We start from the raw sequence: 14,637 nt of genomic DNA, 5'->3' as shown, positions 1-14,637 counted from the left end.
TTACCTTTGTCCATCTTAAACTCTTCAGAGTGGGAGAGTGTGATTCCACACTGCCCCTTACACAGAGCAGTGCTAAATCCAACAAATTGGCCTTTACTCAAGTTAAATGCAAAGGGACAAAGATTCCAAAGTACAGGTGTAAAATAGAAAAATGCTAATTAGAAAAAGGTACTACAGGAAAGATCAGGGACCATAAACAGAGCAGAGCATAAACTCAGTAGGAGAATTCAGAATGATGTGCTGCAAGAACATAAAATAACATGCTGGGAATGTACAATATAAAAAGAAGAATTAGGTCAGGAGAAGGGGAGAAGGTAATTAATTTTTTATCTCTGTGCAGAACTGATGAGGCCACATTTGAGTATTACGTGCCGTTTTGGACTCCATTTTCTAAAGAGATCTTGCTGAATTGAAAAAAAAAAAAAAAAAGGATAACACAAATGATAAAAAGTTTATTAAAAGAACAGAATTTGCAAAGCCTGGGGAAAGGACGGCTAAGGCACAACATGAAAGCTAATTATAAATACCTGAAAGGGATTAACAAAAATGGGTGTAGGAGGTAGAGAGGAAATACATTTCAGAAGGTCAGGCAAAAGAAAAAATAATCACCTCAGATTAAAATTGTGAAAAGAAAAAAATTAAGAGTCTAACTATGCCTCACAGTCTCACAAAGTAACCTATTAACCTTAACCATAGGGAAACCCAATTCTGTAGTCATGTGGTAGGATGAATCAGGATGTGCTATCCAAGCCAAGCATCTATGAAACTATGAAGGTGAGTTAAATGAATCAATGCCTTTCACTATTTTCCAGTGTCTGCCTGGCTGTTAATATTAAAACAAACGTGAAACAAAAATCTTTATAAAAAATCAAGAAAATGAGCTTGATTTTCTAACCTCTGGGTACTTTATGCAAACAAATGTACATGGAATCACAGGACTAATTTGTATTACCATAATTGACTATTTGTGTATGAAAATACCTGATTGTTGTGTGCATTCATACTAACTGCACTTACAAATTCTGCAAGCTATTTCAATGGCAGCTTTATTTTTGTCTAAATAGAAAGTTTGCCCTTTTAATACATTTAAATAAGAAAGCGATGTAAAGAGTAAAACATAGCTAGATCTATGTACTTTTAAAAGAAAGATACTTTAAATATGGGCATTTGTCAGTCAAATGTGCCACTGTGATTTGGTAGTGTCAAAGATCTACTAATGGAAGCAAATTAAGGAACAATAATTTAAACCACTCTAACAAAAGCAGTCAACTTTTACTTAGTTCCCAGATATCTCCTGTACCTGCCCAAACACAGGAGCAATAGACCAGATTTGCTTGCTTTTGTCACTTGAAGTTATAACTGCATTTTCCAAAACAATTCCTTAGTGAAAATGTATGAGACATTGCTCAATGAATGTCAAAGCAAGTCGAGTCTCTTTGAAGCCCTGCGAATCCCCCGTATGTCACTGTTACACAGAACTGTGTGTTAATAAGTGTCTAAACTCAGAAACCTTTCTTAATGACTGAGCTAAAAAACTGGAAACATTAATATCTTCCCCCAAAGACAATGTTTTACTGGTTTCATGAAAGAAGAACATTAAGTCGAGATATGTTTGTCATTTTCAACTTGAATTTAATTTAAATTGGCCTATGATGTATTCTTGTTTAGTGGGAAAGCAATTTAGAACTGTGATAATCCTGTCGCTAGGATCCTGGCTTCAAGGGGCAAATAGCTGAAATTACAGTAAATAAATTGACACTAATAAACAGATGCAAATTGAAACATAAAAAATACTGTGAAAATATGTTTTGTAGAGTGTGATCCATACATAATAAGTGTCTCGGTTCAGGGCAATTGCACCTGTATTCCCCCTCTGTAGTCCATCAAAAGCACCCACTCTTAGGCTTCTGACTCCCAGCTGTCACCTCTTTTGGTGAGTCTGAGTCTCCCTCCCACCTGCCTGGAGTATTTCCAGGCTGCACAGTTTCCCCAGGAAGGCAGACTGCCTAGACAGCTCTGTTTCTGTGATTGTTTTCTCCTCAGAGTGTAGCCAAGGATAAAAGTCTCAGGTATACTTAGGACATAGAGGTGAAATATAAGAATTAATGATGTAATACAGGGCGGATAGGCCTCACACCTTTAAAGGTATTTCTGCACTGCAAATACCTGTGGATAGCATGTGTCAGGTGAGCTGAGCCACGGGGCTTGGGCTGCTGGGCTATAAAACTACAGTGTAGATATGTGGATTCAGGTTGGAGTCTGGGCTCTGGAACCTCCCTTCTCCCATGGTCTCAGAGCTCGGGCTCTAGCCTGAGCCTGGATATCTAGTCTGCAATTTTACAGCCCTGTAGCCTGAGCGCCACGACACGAACCCAAATCAGCTGATATGGGCCAGCCGCAGGTATTTAATTGCTGTGGAGATGTACCTAAGGTATTTAGCTTAGCCAAATTAGGCTTTAGACTTAGGATAAGGTAGCTTAAGTAAGTTAATAATAAAGTTGTTGTGCTTGTGTCTATGTTTATAATATGCTGATATTCTGAAAATAACTGCTGAGTTTGGATAATATCTAGCGAGATCAGCAGACACCACAAAATGGCCGTTAGTAGCCAGGGTGAAATGTTAGAGACTTCCTTAAGGTAACTGCCTGTTACTATAGTGATAAGGTGATGTAAATGTTAATGAGTATAAAGGGAACTAATGAGTTAGCCTATGAAAAACTGGGCACTCGAAAAGTAGTGGGGTGTGGAAGTTCAAATAAGGAAAAGGAGTTAAATATGTATGAACCCCCATGGGTGTCAGCGTAGCACATTATAAAAGCTGCGGGGGTGGGGGGGGGGAGAAGATGCCAGAATGACTACTGCTACTGGTGAGGATGATGACTAACACTTTGGATTAGTCCTCAAGGCATAGCGTGAGTAATGTAAATACTATGTGCTCTGTATTGTTCACTCTTTCCTTTACCCGATTGCAGTGTGAATACTGTTTTTTGGTTGACTAATAGAAGTAAGTATTATAGAAAGAGCACTGCATAGTCTCTGTTGTGCATCATGGGGTCCCCCTTCCATAGATAACCTCTCTACTGTAGTTGATCTTGGAGTGAGTAATTGCTCTTGGTTTTAATTTATCACACAGCTTTTTCCAAGCAAGCAAATGTATTCTTAAGGTGAAAGCATTGCAGAGAAAACATATTAAAACTATAAAGGAATCTACATGCACCCTAATAAGCTCACCAGAGATCACATCCACACCTGATCTCCTAGAAGGGCTCTGGTCTGTGTCAGTCCTTCCAACCATTCCCTAAACATTAGGCCTCTTCCCTTGGACAGAAGGTCCTGTCCATGTGCTGAATCAGAGAGGAGATTCTGAGTCAATTTAAAATCAGGTTACTTATCCAAAAGTCTTTTTTTTTTGTCTGTTGGCCTCTAGAGAATCCACTTGGAACTAGTATATGTTATAGAGTTGCCAACCCTCACAGTTTTGCCGGGAGTCTCCCGGAATCAGGCTCTATCTCCCGAAGAATACTGAAGCCAAACTGGGAGATTTTAGGCACTAAAAGTCCAATGGCGCAGCGGGGCTAAGGCAGGCTCCCTGTGTGCCCTGGCTCCACGCCACTTCCGGAAGTGGCCGGCAGGTCCCTGCTGCCCCTGGCGGGGGGTGGGGAGGGGGTCTCCATGCTTTGCCCCTGCCTCTAGCGCTGACTCCACATCTCCCATTGGCGGGAACTATGGCCAATAGGAGCTGCGGGAGCGATGCCTGCAGGCAGGGGCAGCATGCAGAGACCCCATAGTCCCCCTCTCCTCCACCTAGGAGCCACTGCCAGAGGGATGTGCTGGTTGCTTTCAGGAGCTGCCTGATGTAAGCGCCACCTGGCCGAAGCCCGCACCCCTCACTCCCTCCTGCACCCCAACCCCCTTCCCCAGACCAGAGCCCACATTCCACACCCAAATTCCCTCCCAGAGACCACACCCCACACCCCCTCGTACACCCCAACTACCTTCCCCAGTCCTGAGCCCCTCCTGAACCCCAAACTCCCTCCCAGATCCCGCACCCTCTTCCACACCTCAACTCCCTCCCAGAGCCCACACTCCCTCCAACACCGCAATCCCCTGCTCCAGCCTGGTGAAAGTTAGTAAGGGTGGGAGAGAGCGAGTGATGGAGGGAGGGGGGATGGAGTAAGAAGGGGTGGGGCAGGGCCTCAGGGAAGGGGCGGGGCAGGAGCAGGGCAAGGTTGTTTGGGTTTGTACAATTAGACAATTGGCAACCCTAATATGTGAGCCTTCCCAGGGGTTAGAATCACTCTGGAGGTGTTACAAGCTGAGTGAATTTACCTAATCACACCTCACTGTTCTTAGGCCCCGGAAGGTCTGTAGTAATCCTCCCCCATGGAATTACTTGAGTCCATGGCACACAATGGTATATCAACTTAATACAGTAAAATCTCCCAAACAGATGTTGCAAGAAATTGCCATATCTGTCAAGATAAGAATTTGCAAAATTACACTCCCATGAGTGAGAATAATTTAGAGACTGACCTGTAATCATCTACATCAGGGATTGGCAACCTCTAACATGCAGCTCGCCAGGGTAAGCACCCTGGCAGTCTGGGCCGGTTTGTTTACTTGCCGCGTCCGCAGGTTCGGCCGATCGCGGCTCCCACTGGCTGTGGTTCGCTGCTCCAGGCCAATATGGGCGGCGGGAAGCGGCGCGGGCTGATGGATGTGCTGGCCGCCGCTTCCCGCCGCCCCCATTGGCCTGGAGCGGCGAACTACGGCCAGTGGGAGCCGCGATTGGCCGAACCTGCGGACGCAGCAAGTAAACAAACCGGCCCGGCCCACCAGGGGCTTTCCCTGGCAAGCCACATGCCAAAGGTTGCCGATCTCTGATCTACATGCTGTATGGAATTTAGCTGTGATTTTAATTGACTATAATGGGAATGATTGGCTAAATTCCCATGCAGCAGTTTGAAATTTTGGAGGCGAAATATCAGTTTTAGTCCACTTCTCTACATGTTTAATTGTATACAGTAGCTATAGACATACACTAGTTCTGCCCAGAGGAGAGAGCTGTACACTTTTTAGTTGCTGAAAATACATGGTTGGCACTTAACAGATAATATTTATAATAATAAATTGAAATACATGGTCCAGTCATTAAATTAGCTATTTTTATTAAGGATGAAAGAATTTCGGTGACTCCTTCTTGGGAGTGCACAGTTAAATTCCTCATCACTTCCAGCTAATTGTTAAACTGGGTCAGAGAATTCTGATCCATTAGGTAAGCTCCTTGCTGATAATTTGGTACTTTCCTGAATCATATTCTATAAGCAACCTGAGCTCAAGAATGAATTTACTAATTAAATTGACTAGTCCCAATTAAGTAATGGTCAGTTTGGAACAAGATACTTTTGTTACAGACTTTTTTCCCTGTATTTCGTTATGTTCCCTTCCTCCCGCCACTCAATGGAAGAAAAACAGGGATCATATCTACCTAAAATCTATTTTAGAAAAAGGACCAATTTACTGTAATTTCTTAGGTTTCCCAGCACTTGTAGAAAATTGTCTATGTGAGATCAGCTAAAGAGCATTATGCCAAAAAGCATGTCTGGCTAGAACCTTTGTGTGGTAGTATAAGACTGCCACAGCACAGATACAAATCTTTGTTCACCTAGAAAAGCCCACAGAATTGAATGCTCTGTGCTGCAGTTGTTCTGTTACTTTCATTTATCATTTCAAGCTGCGTTATTCTGATGGCTTTGCAGTTGCAGGACTACCAGTGCTGATGCAGAGATAATGAAATACTGAAAGCATCAAACAACGGGGATGTCTGTAACTGGTAATGGGCATCCTTCCTCAGTTTATTAACTCCAGCTGTGCTGTTTGACAGTTTTTGTGAAGAGGTGCAGCACAATGTGAGAATGCTGAACAGAGAATAAAGAAGCTAGTGTCAAGAAGTAAACTGCATCACACATAATCCCTACTACAGACTAGTGCAGCATGTGGAAATCACCATAATGTTTTTAAACTCCAGTGTCTTGTATATCTCCAGCTTCAGCAGACCATAAAGGGACCGGTATACAGCCCACCCTTGAAAGTCTCTGCATATAATTCACAATGGCCACTGAAATACAAAACATCACAATTCATAGATGCTTCCTGTTGTGAGATTTGTTGCCAAGACTTTTCATAAAATTAGTCAGAAGAGGGAATGCTAAAATTTCTTCAGATTGTCTGTCTTATCACTAGGGTGGACTTAATGTCAGATGTGGTAAATGGTGACTTCTGACACAGTTTTTAAATTATTCATTTTTAAAATGGCTTGCATGTATTAAGTATTAGTTGTCTTTGTCCTTAGTACCATATATACAATATACTTATTAATGTTTCTATACTGTTGAGAACAAGCAGAGGTAGGGGGATGGCTAGATGATCTAATATCAAAGGTATTTTCTATCTCTAATTGCTATATATTCTTGGATCTCAGAATAATTAGTACTTTGAGTTGAATACACTTGAGGTTCCCAGGAAACCATCTGCCCTGTAAGAAAATTCAGTGGAATGTTCATTATATAAGTGGTTTTTTCAGGATGTGCACTGAATAACCACACAAGGTCACAGTGGTGAAGACAATGCTATTTTAGAGATATGAACTGACCTAATTATGGGCTCAATACCGCCAAGTGCTCAGAATCTCCTGTAAGTTGTTGAGCACCTCAATTTATGTTGACTTCAGTGGGAGGAGCTGAGGGCACACAGTACCTCTTAGGAAGTGTTCTGCATCTCACAGGATTGATCCTGATGTCTAGAACAGCTTCTCAGACCTGCATTATAAAAGGTGTCTTTGCTAACCAGAAAGGCAAGATTGTGGCTTTCAGCTGCTATTGGTTGGGAGAAAAAAAACCCAAAGCAATATTTTGAAAAATTCCTGAAATACAGAACTTTTTGTCAACCAAAATAAATAAATAGCAATTGTTTTGCTTGATCAGCCATTCATATGAGTTGGTACAGCAGTATCAAATGAAGGAAGATAACAGTGACGTTGCTGCCAGCTTTCTTACAGAATGGTCCTTTAATGCTAAAGTCAGCATAATTGATTGGATGGTATCTGCTGGCTCAGTGGTACAAGACTGCTTTCATTCACATCCTGCTGTTTTATGTCGCCAACTACTTTGTGGACTGACGTCTCGTCAAAAAGTTCATTTGAAATTCTTTGCCCTTAGTGTAGCCTGTCAAATGCAGTCGGATTCCCTACAGCATGGTAACCAAATAAACCAATAGGTGAAGACATGAGTTGGAGAGGAAGGGTAGAAATCCAAAGAAAGATTCCAGCACCCATACCAATTGAGCCAGTAAACACTAAGCACCAGTGGATTAGAAAGTAATGCAATTTGGCTGAGTCATAGCTAAAATGAATATTTCATGAAGGTCCAGAGTGAGTCCTAATTGTGCATTTGCCATTTTATCAAAAGATTTTTTATTACAGTTCACTGAATAGTTCTGTAAAGTGTATTGCTATTAAAGGAAATAAAGCCCAAGGACAAACTCCTTTTCCATATTCAGGGATTACCCTAGCTGGCACCAATGAGGGCATTGAGAGATGGAAGTGGATGCATCCTTGGCTACATGATCTTATCAGACAGGGCAGGAGTTGTAGGCTGTATCATTGTACACACATTGCAGCTCAGTACAGGATTGCACTGCAACTTTACCAGACCTCGGATGGTGCTTGCTGCTACAACACATGCAGTAGCTAGCAAGGGTAAGTCCAGCCTTACCCACAGATCATGCCCCTTTGGGAAAATCATGCCAGTCTAACACTCTAGCCAGTCATCTCTCTTGGTGCTCTTGAATTCTGTGGGGAGCTTGTATCCAGCTGATTGATGAGAAAAGAAGATGTTTATTCTGTTTTTGTACAGTGCCTAGCACAACAGTCTCCTGGTCTATCACTAGGGCTTCTAGGTGCTACAGTAATACAAATATTAAATCATATGTCCTTCTACTCCCATTGACCATGATAAAGTGCAGAAGGCTGGCTCTTCATAGCTGGCTACAGTTGTAGGGTGGAGACAGAGAGTCACACCCCTGGCTGGGCTGGCCATAGTGACCACCAGCCAATGGCATTTTTCCTCTGTTAGAGAGACTGCCATTGGTTAATTCCCAGCCCTTTTTTCAAATGGCTGATGAGGGGCCTTCTTATAAAGGAATAGCAGCAGGCAGAGGTGGCCTTCTTTGGAGCCATTCTCGACTGTTGCTATGGCCTTGGTCAGGTTGATAGGCCTAGTTAGTGTTAGGATTTTATGAATTTGAGCATCATAAAGTGGGGAAGCTGTGGCCTCAATGCCTCTTGTCAGTGCTGCCAGGGCAGGTTGCTGTTAGGAGGTATTTCAAGTTGAATAAAATTAAGGCCACTTGGCCCAAAAAAGATAATTCCTATCTCTGTCCTCAATGGCCCCTACTATTAGCAATAGGTGCACTATAAATGCCCACCGAGAGAGGCTGTGCAGCGATGCTGCATGGGTCACACTCTAGCCCGTCACTGGTTAATGTATAAATGCACCAGATTATGCTGACTTGGGGACAGAACTTCAACCTGAGTAAATCAGCATGGCTCCATTGATTTGCTGAGTTACACCAGCTGTGGGGATGTGTTCCATTCACCGCTGTCTTTGTTTGAGTTGCTCATGGTTGGTGGCAGTTTTACAGTTTGTCTTTAAAATGTCAGTCAAGTGATTTCATTTTCAGTGACTTTTTAAAATTTGTGTGAATTTAAAGCTTGTGAAAGATACCATATTGACAGCCCTGGAGCCAGCTGGCTTTTATTTATCCATAAAGCAGGCACAAGCACTGGGAGATGTACAACACTGCACCACTCAATGTCATACCACTCATACCAATAAAACCTGATCCGGAAGGACCATCTATGATATTGAGATGCTAATCCAATCTCTAAACTCATTCATTCATTAGTTTCTCTGCTGATATTCCCAAGTGATCAGATTCAGCTCTGCAATAAATGGAACAACTCCATTAAAGTCAACGGAGTTGCGCTGGTTCATATCTGGAATGAATTTGGCATGAGTTTGTCAATTAGGGCCATTTGTTATGATGCAGAAACCTGTCCACTGGGTACTGGATTGAGATGCTCAGTTCTGGGAAAATGGCAATGGGTTTGATTTTCAAAACCACTAAAGGCAGGTTAACTCTGCTCCCATTTAAGTCAATGGGAATTTTACCAGGAAGCATTTTTGAAAATTTCACATGATATTTGCATTGCAAGCACTACCTCATCCTTTTCTCTATCAGTGCAATGGATCTTTATTCAGTTCTACTTATGGGGCACTTTTCCTAGTTATTTTAGTCCTCTCTACCAATAGAAGGCCCTTTTCTGTTTTTGCTAGCTTCATTTTCAACTTCCTGATCAATGTCACTACAATGCCCTTCAGAAGAAATAACAATACTTCCCCAAAGGTGAAGCTGCCTTCTCTGTGCACAGAACAACCAAAATGGCTTGTGCTTGATGGGGGGGGGGGGAAATTAGTTATGAAAAAAAAAATCTTTTTCTTCCCTGCCCTCACTGAAGCCAGTGCACTCTCTCTCTCTTTACTCACCACTAAATGAATGCACAAAGAAAAAAAATAGAAACTTGAGAAATGCATTATATACTGCCATTCCACTTGCAAAACTTAACAGAACTTGATTCAAAGTTTGGTGTACCTGTTAAAGAATCCTTTGTTGTTTAAAAGACTCATACATCATGCAGGATAGCACCCCATTCTGCAGCATCCACTTTTTCCATTCAAAGCTAGTACTTTCTCTGTAAAAAATGGATAGATTTTTCTGTCTTGGGACAGCCTTCTACATGGTGCATGATGAACAGTCACATATAGCCCTATTACTGCTGTAACTCCACTGAACCAAATTGTATTGCTCTTGGTTTAGTAATATCAAAATATACAACTGTGCTCACCATGGTGGCAAGACTCTCAGCAGATCATCTGTTTTTCCTTTTGGTAACTTTTTTTTTTTTGACTCCTGAATACTGTCATTAGTGTTATAGAAGTCTTTTGCAGAACCTTGGAATGAATTCATTTATACATATAATATTGTGAGAGACTTTAGCTCTGACATGATAGCGTGGTAAAACGCTCTCCTGCAAATCAGTCAGAACTAATCCAAAGTCCATTAATCAATTAATATGCAGAACAAGGTTTCCCCTTCCCCCTCCCCCAGTGTATTGGAGATAGTTTGAAAAGAGTGTTATACTTTTTTACAGAATCTGAACTTTGAGGCTTTGTAAATTAAATATATTTAAACCAATCTATCATGATATAGCACAGAAAATTATTCACAAAAAAAGCCCTTTGATTTTATTAGATTCTTGACAGTCCTGGAATTCAGTGGATTTATACCAGCTGGGTTTCTGGTCCATACTGTTCAGGATCTAAATATAATATCCTTAAAAGCCTGTGCTATTTCAGAATACATTTTCTCGAATCAAACATAGTATACTGCTGAGTAGAACATTTTTCGCCATTTCTACTGTTTTTCTTGCTCTAGTTATATGGTTCTGGGCATGTTAGGCAGTGATTCTACAGTTTATTTCCGAAACCACTGCTTGCAAAAAGGCTGTATGTTCTTTGTGGTTTCCAGGAGTCTTAGAAAACCTAACATTGTCCATATCATTTCTCAGCTATTGACAATTCAAAGTCAGGAATTCAGCTTTGGGTCCAATTAATTTATTATGCTGATAAATTATTTTAAATGTCTATGTATGCCAAAATGAAAAGAAGCATAACTTGATTACCAATCATAGTGAAAATATAGCTATATGCAGCTCAAGGTCATACAATATTTCCATAAGGGGTAAGTATGAATTTATATTTATCTAAATAAGGAGAAAAGAGGTTCCTATTAATAAATATCTTTAATACTGTAGATGGTGGACAGATGTGTCTTATGCCCTTTTATAATCAAAAGAAACAGGAATTGTAGTAATTGACTGTAGTTGCATTTTTCATCAATAGTCTGATTTAATTAAAATTAAAGCTACAAACTTATGGCCATTACCAGTTATAGCTAGTTGTTTGTTTAGATAAATTGTATTTAGTTAGATTATAACTTGCATATGACAACAAATTACCAGCTCACTCTTGAGTTTTTAAAACCTTATCAGCGTTACCAGTGTGTATATTTTCTGACAGTACCTTTCAAAAAACTAACTGCTTTCTGAATTATTTCAGGCTATGCTGTTTCTGAATGACATGATAGCATTTTACCCAGGAACTCACAATCAGCTCCTGCACATCTGGAGGGGTCTGTGAAATTCTTAATAATGCAGAAATAAATACCATGTGGGGAGTACGAAAACCTGTGTAGCAGGAGTAATAAAAAACCCTGTAATAGGAGAATAGATAGTTGAAAATAGAAGATCCTAGCCAAGGAGAAAGGTTGGAAATACTCTTTACCTGCTCATAGCTGGACTAATGGGTATATCCTACTTTCCTCGGTAATTCTCACTAATTATCTTGGAAATATGTGTCTATCTTCTAATTATCTAGGTCTCCAGGCAGTGTGTATGTGAATATATGTGTATGCACGGGTAGGACTGAGAACATAAAAGTATCCTAGTCAGTCTCCCTCTGCAAGTGGAGTCCAGTCTTCACTATAGAGGGTGAACATGGTGCTACTCCTTGTAATAGGAGAGTTAGTAAGGGAGAAAAAGAGAGACAGGGGAGGGGCGACAGGGGGCTCTAGAGGAAAGGGAAAAGGGGGGAAAAAGAGGAAATTTTTTAAAAAATCCTTGAAGTAAACAAAGACTAAACTGGAAAAAGATAGCAAGAAGAAACAGCAAAAGAAAAACAGTGTAACAGGAAAAAAGGAGAGAAATTCACAGAGACAAGGATGTGGCCACAATTGAAAGAGTAACTAGAGTTAATATTGGTATACTGTGTCCCGCATAGTTTTTCCAGTGAAAATTATATAGGAAACCAAACATTTAGAAGAGTGATTCCTGAAATTGAAGCTATGGTAACCCATTGAAGGCCCCGATCCTGCAACTGGATCTGTGTGAGTATGCCCCTTTGCCTGCACAGAGCCCTTTGATTTCTCACTTGCCACCCACCCAGCTCTCATTGCAGTATAGCCCCTAAACTACATCAATTTGTACTCACTTACTGAATAACTTTATAGTGCTGTATAAAGGGAGCATTGTCATTTTAAAAATTCAAGGAGGAATCCTTCCCAAGGATACATCTTATTCCACTGGTGCTCAAATAACATTTATCATCACACTTTCTTCACCTCCTGGAAGGAAATACTACTCTAAGCCAGTTTACATGTGGAATGATTATCTAAAGAATGCAGCAGCACAAATCTCTCAACATCCAAACCTGCCAATGTGTGACACAAGTCATCGGAAATGTGTGACAAATGCCCCAAATGTGCAATACCTCCATGTTGTTGTGCATCTTTCTGTAATTGATGGATTATAATGGTTTTTAACAAAACATTCTTTACACAGGTTTTCTCACTACGTGAAGCAAATAAACCACTTTTGCAATTTGTAACAGGTTAATTGTTTGTACGCGTGGGAGAGAGCAGGGGGATGGAGATATAAGGACTGTTGCAGACTGCAAAAGTAATGTGAGACCCTGAGAAAACAAAACAGCTTTTATATTTAAAACACCTTAATAATCTGTCAGTTGTGGAGATGCATGCAGCAATAAACAGCTGTCCGACATTTTGGTCATTTTGGGGCCAGATGTGGGTTGGGGGTGAGGGTCCTGCACAGGCAGTCCCCAAATTCAGTTAATACTCCTCAATCCCCCATAATTAATTCCGTTGCCCTCCCCCATGCACAGTGCTGCCACTCTCAAATCTACCCCATGAATGGGCCCCTCCCTACCTTGTTGCTGCAGTTAGCAGTGTTGCCAACTTTCATGAGTCTTGGGATTTTCCTTAAAGCCCAAACTCTGATTTTTCTTTGAGCCAAACCTGACCACTTTTAAAGGCTAAACCCATCTAGAGATCAGCTCTCCCCTTGTTTTCCCTGTGCACCGAGCCTTCTCTCCAACTCCCAACAGCTCCCTCGTTTTGGTTAACACAATTTTGCTTAATTTATGTATTTTATTAGTAGTTATTGGTTGGAAACATTAAAGAATGTAAGTACTGTTTAAAATGAAGATTGTTGGTATTCCCCACATAGAATCTGAGGTTCTCCACAGGTCAGCAAATTTCTGCTAGGCAATCTGATCTGCTCATATTTCTCATGCTCCAAAGAATAAACAGGGACATGCAATGGCAGACAAAGCAGCAGGACAGATCAAGACATGCTAGCATGATGAGAGCCTCTAACACCTCTTTTGTGAATATCAAAGATGATTGGGCAGCCAGCTGGATGAAGGCAGGGGAAACCTCCAAAAAACAGGAAGAGGAAATGGTGTTAAACAACTAACAAAATCATCCAAAGCACAGGATTTGGTGGTGATGGGGGACTTCAACTACCCAGACATCTGTTGGGAAAATAACACTGCAGGGCACAGATTATCCAACAAGTTCTTGGAATGTGTTGGAGAAAATTGTTTATTTCAAAAGGTGAAGAAAGCTACTAGGGGAGATGCTATTCTAGATTTGATTTTGACAAATAGGCAGGAACTGGTTGAGAATTTGAATGTGGAAGGCAGCTTGAGTAGAAGTGATCGTGAATTCGTAGAGTTCATGATTCTAAGGAATGGTAGGAGGGAGAACAGCAAAATAAAGACAATGGATTTCAAGAAGGCAGACGTTAGCAAACTCAGGGAGTTGATAGATAAGATCCCATGGGAAGAAAGTATAAGGGGAAAAACAATTGAAGACAGTTGGCAATTTTTCAAAGAGACATTATTAAGGGCACAAGAGCAAACTATCCTACTGTGTAGGAAAGATAGGAAGTATGGCAAGAGACCACCCTGGCTTAACCAGGAGACCTTCAATGATCTAAAAATCAAAAAAGAGTTCTACAAATAGTGGAAATTAGGTCAAATTACAAAGGATCAATATAAACAAACAACACAAGTATGTAGGGACAAAATTAGAAAGGTCAAGCACAAAACGAGATCAAACTAGCTAGAGACATAAACGGTAACAAGAAAAAAAATCTACAAATACATTAGAAGCAAGAAGAAGACCAAGGACAGGGTAGGCCCATTACTCAATTGGGGGGGGGGGAGGACAATAACAAACATTTGAAAATGGCAGAGGTGCTTAATGACTTCTATGTTTCAGTTTTCACCAAGAAGGTTGGTGGTGATTGGACATCAAACATAGTGAATGCCAGTGAAAATGAGGTAGGATCAGAGGCTAAAATAGAGAAAGAACAAGTTAAAAATACTTAGACAAGTTAGATGTCTTCAAGTCACCAGGGCCTGATTAAATGCATCCTAGAATATTCAAGGAGCTGACTGAGGAGATATCTGAGCCATTACAGATTATCTTTGAAAAGTCATGGAAGACAGGAGAGATTCCAGAAGGACAAAATATATGGAAATATGTAAAAGGGCAAATATAGTGCCAATCTATAAAAAGGGAAAGAAGGACAACCCAGGGAATTACAGACCAGTCAGCTTAACTTCTGTACCCAGAAAGATAATGGAACAAATAATT

Source organism: Terrapene carolina, unplaced genomic scaffold, assembly GCF_002925995.2.
Source record: "Terrapene carolina triunguis isolate 2854851 unplaced genomic scaffold, T_m_triunguis-2.0 Scaffold66, whole genome shotgun sequence".
Taxonomy (NCBI): Eukaryota; Metazoa; Chordata; order Testudines; family Emydidae; genus Terrapene; species Terrapene triunguis.
Note: the sequence above shows the minus strand (reverse complement) of the source record.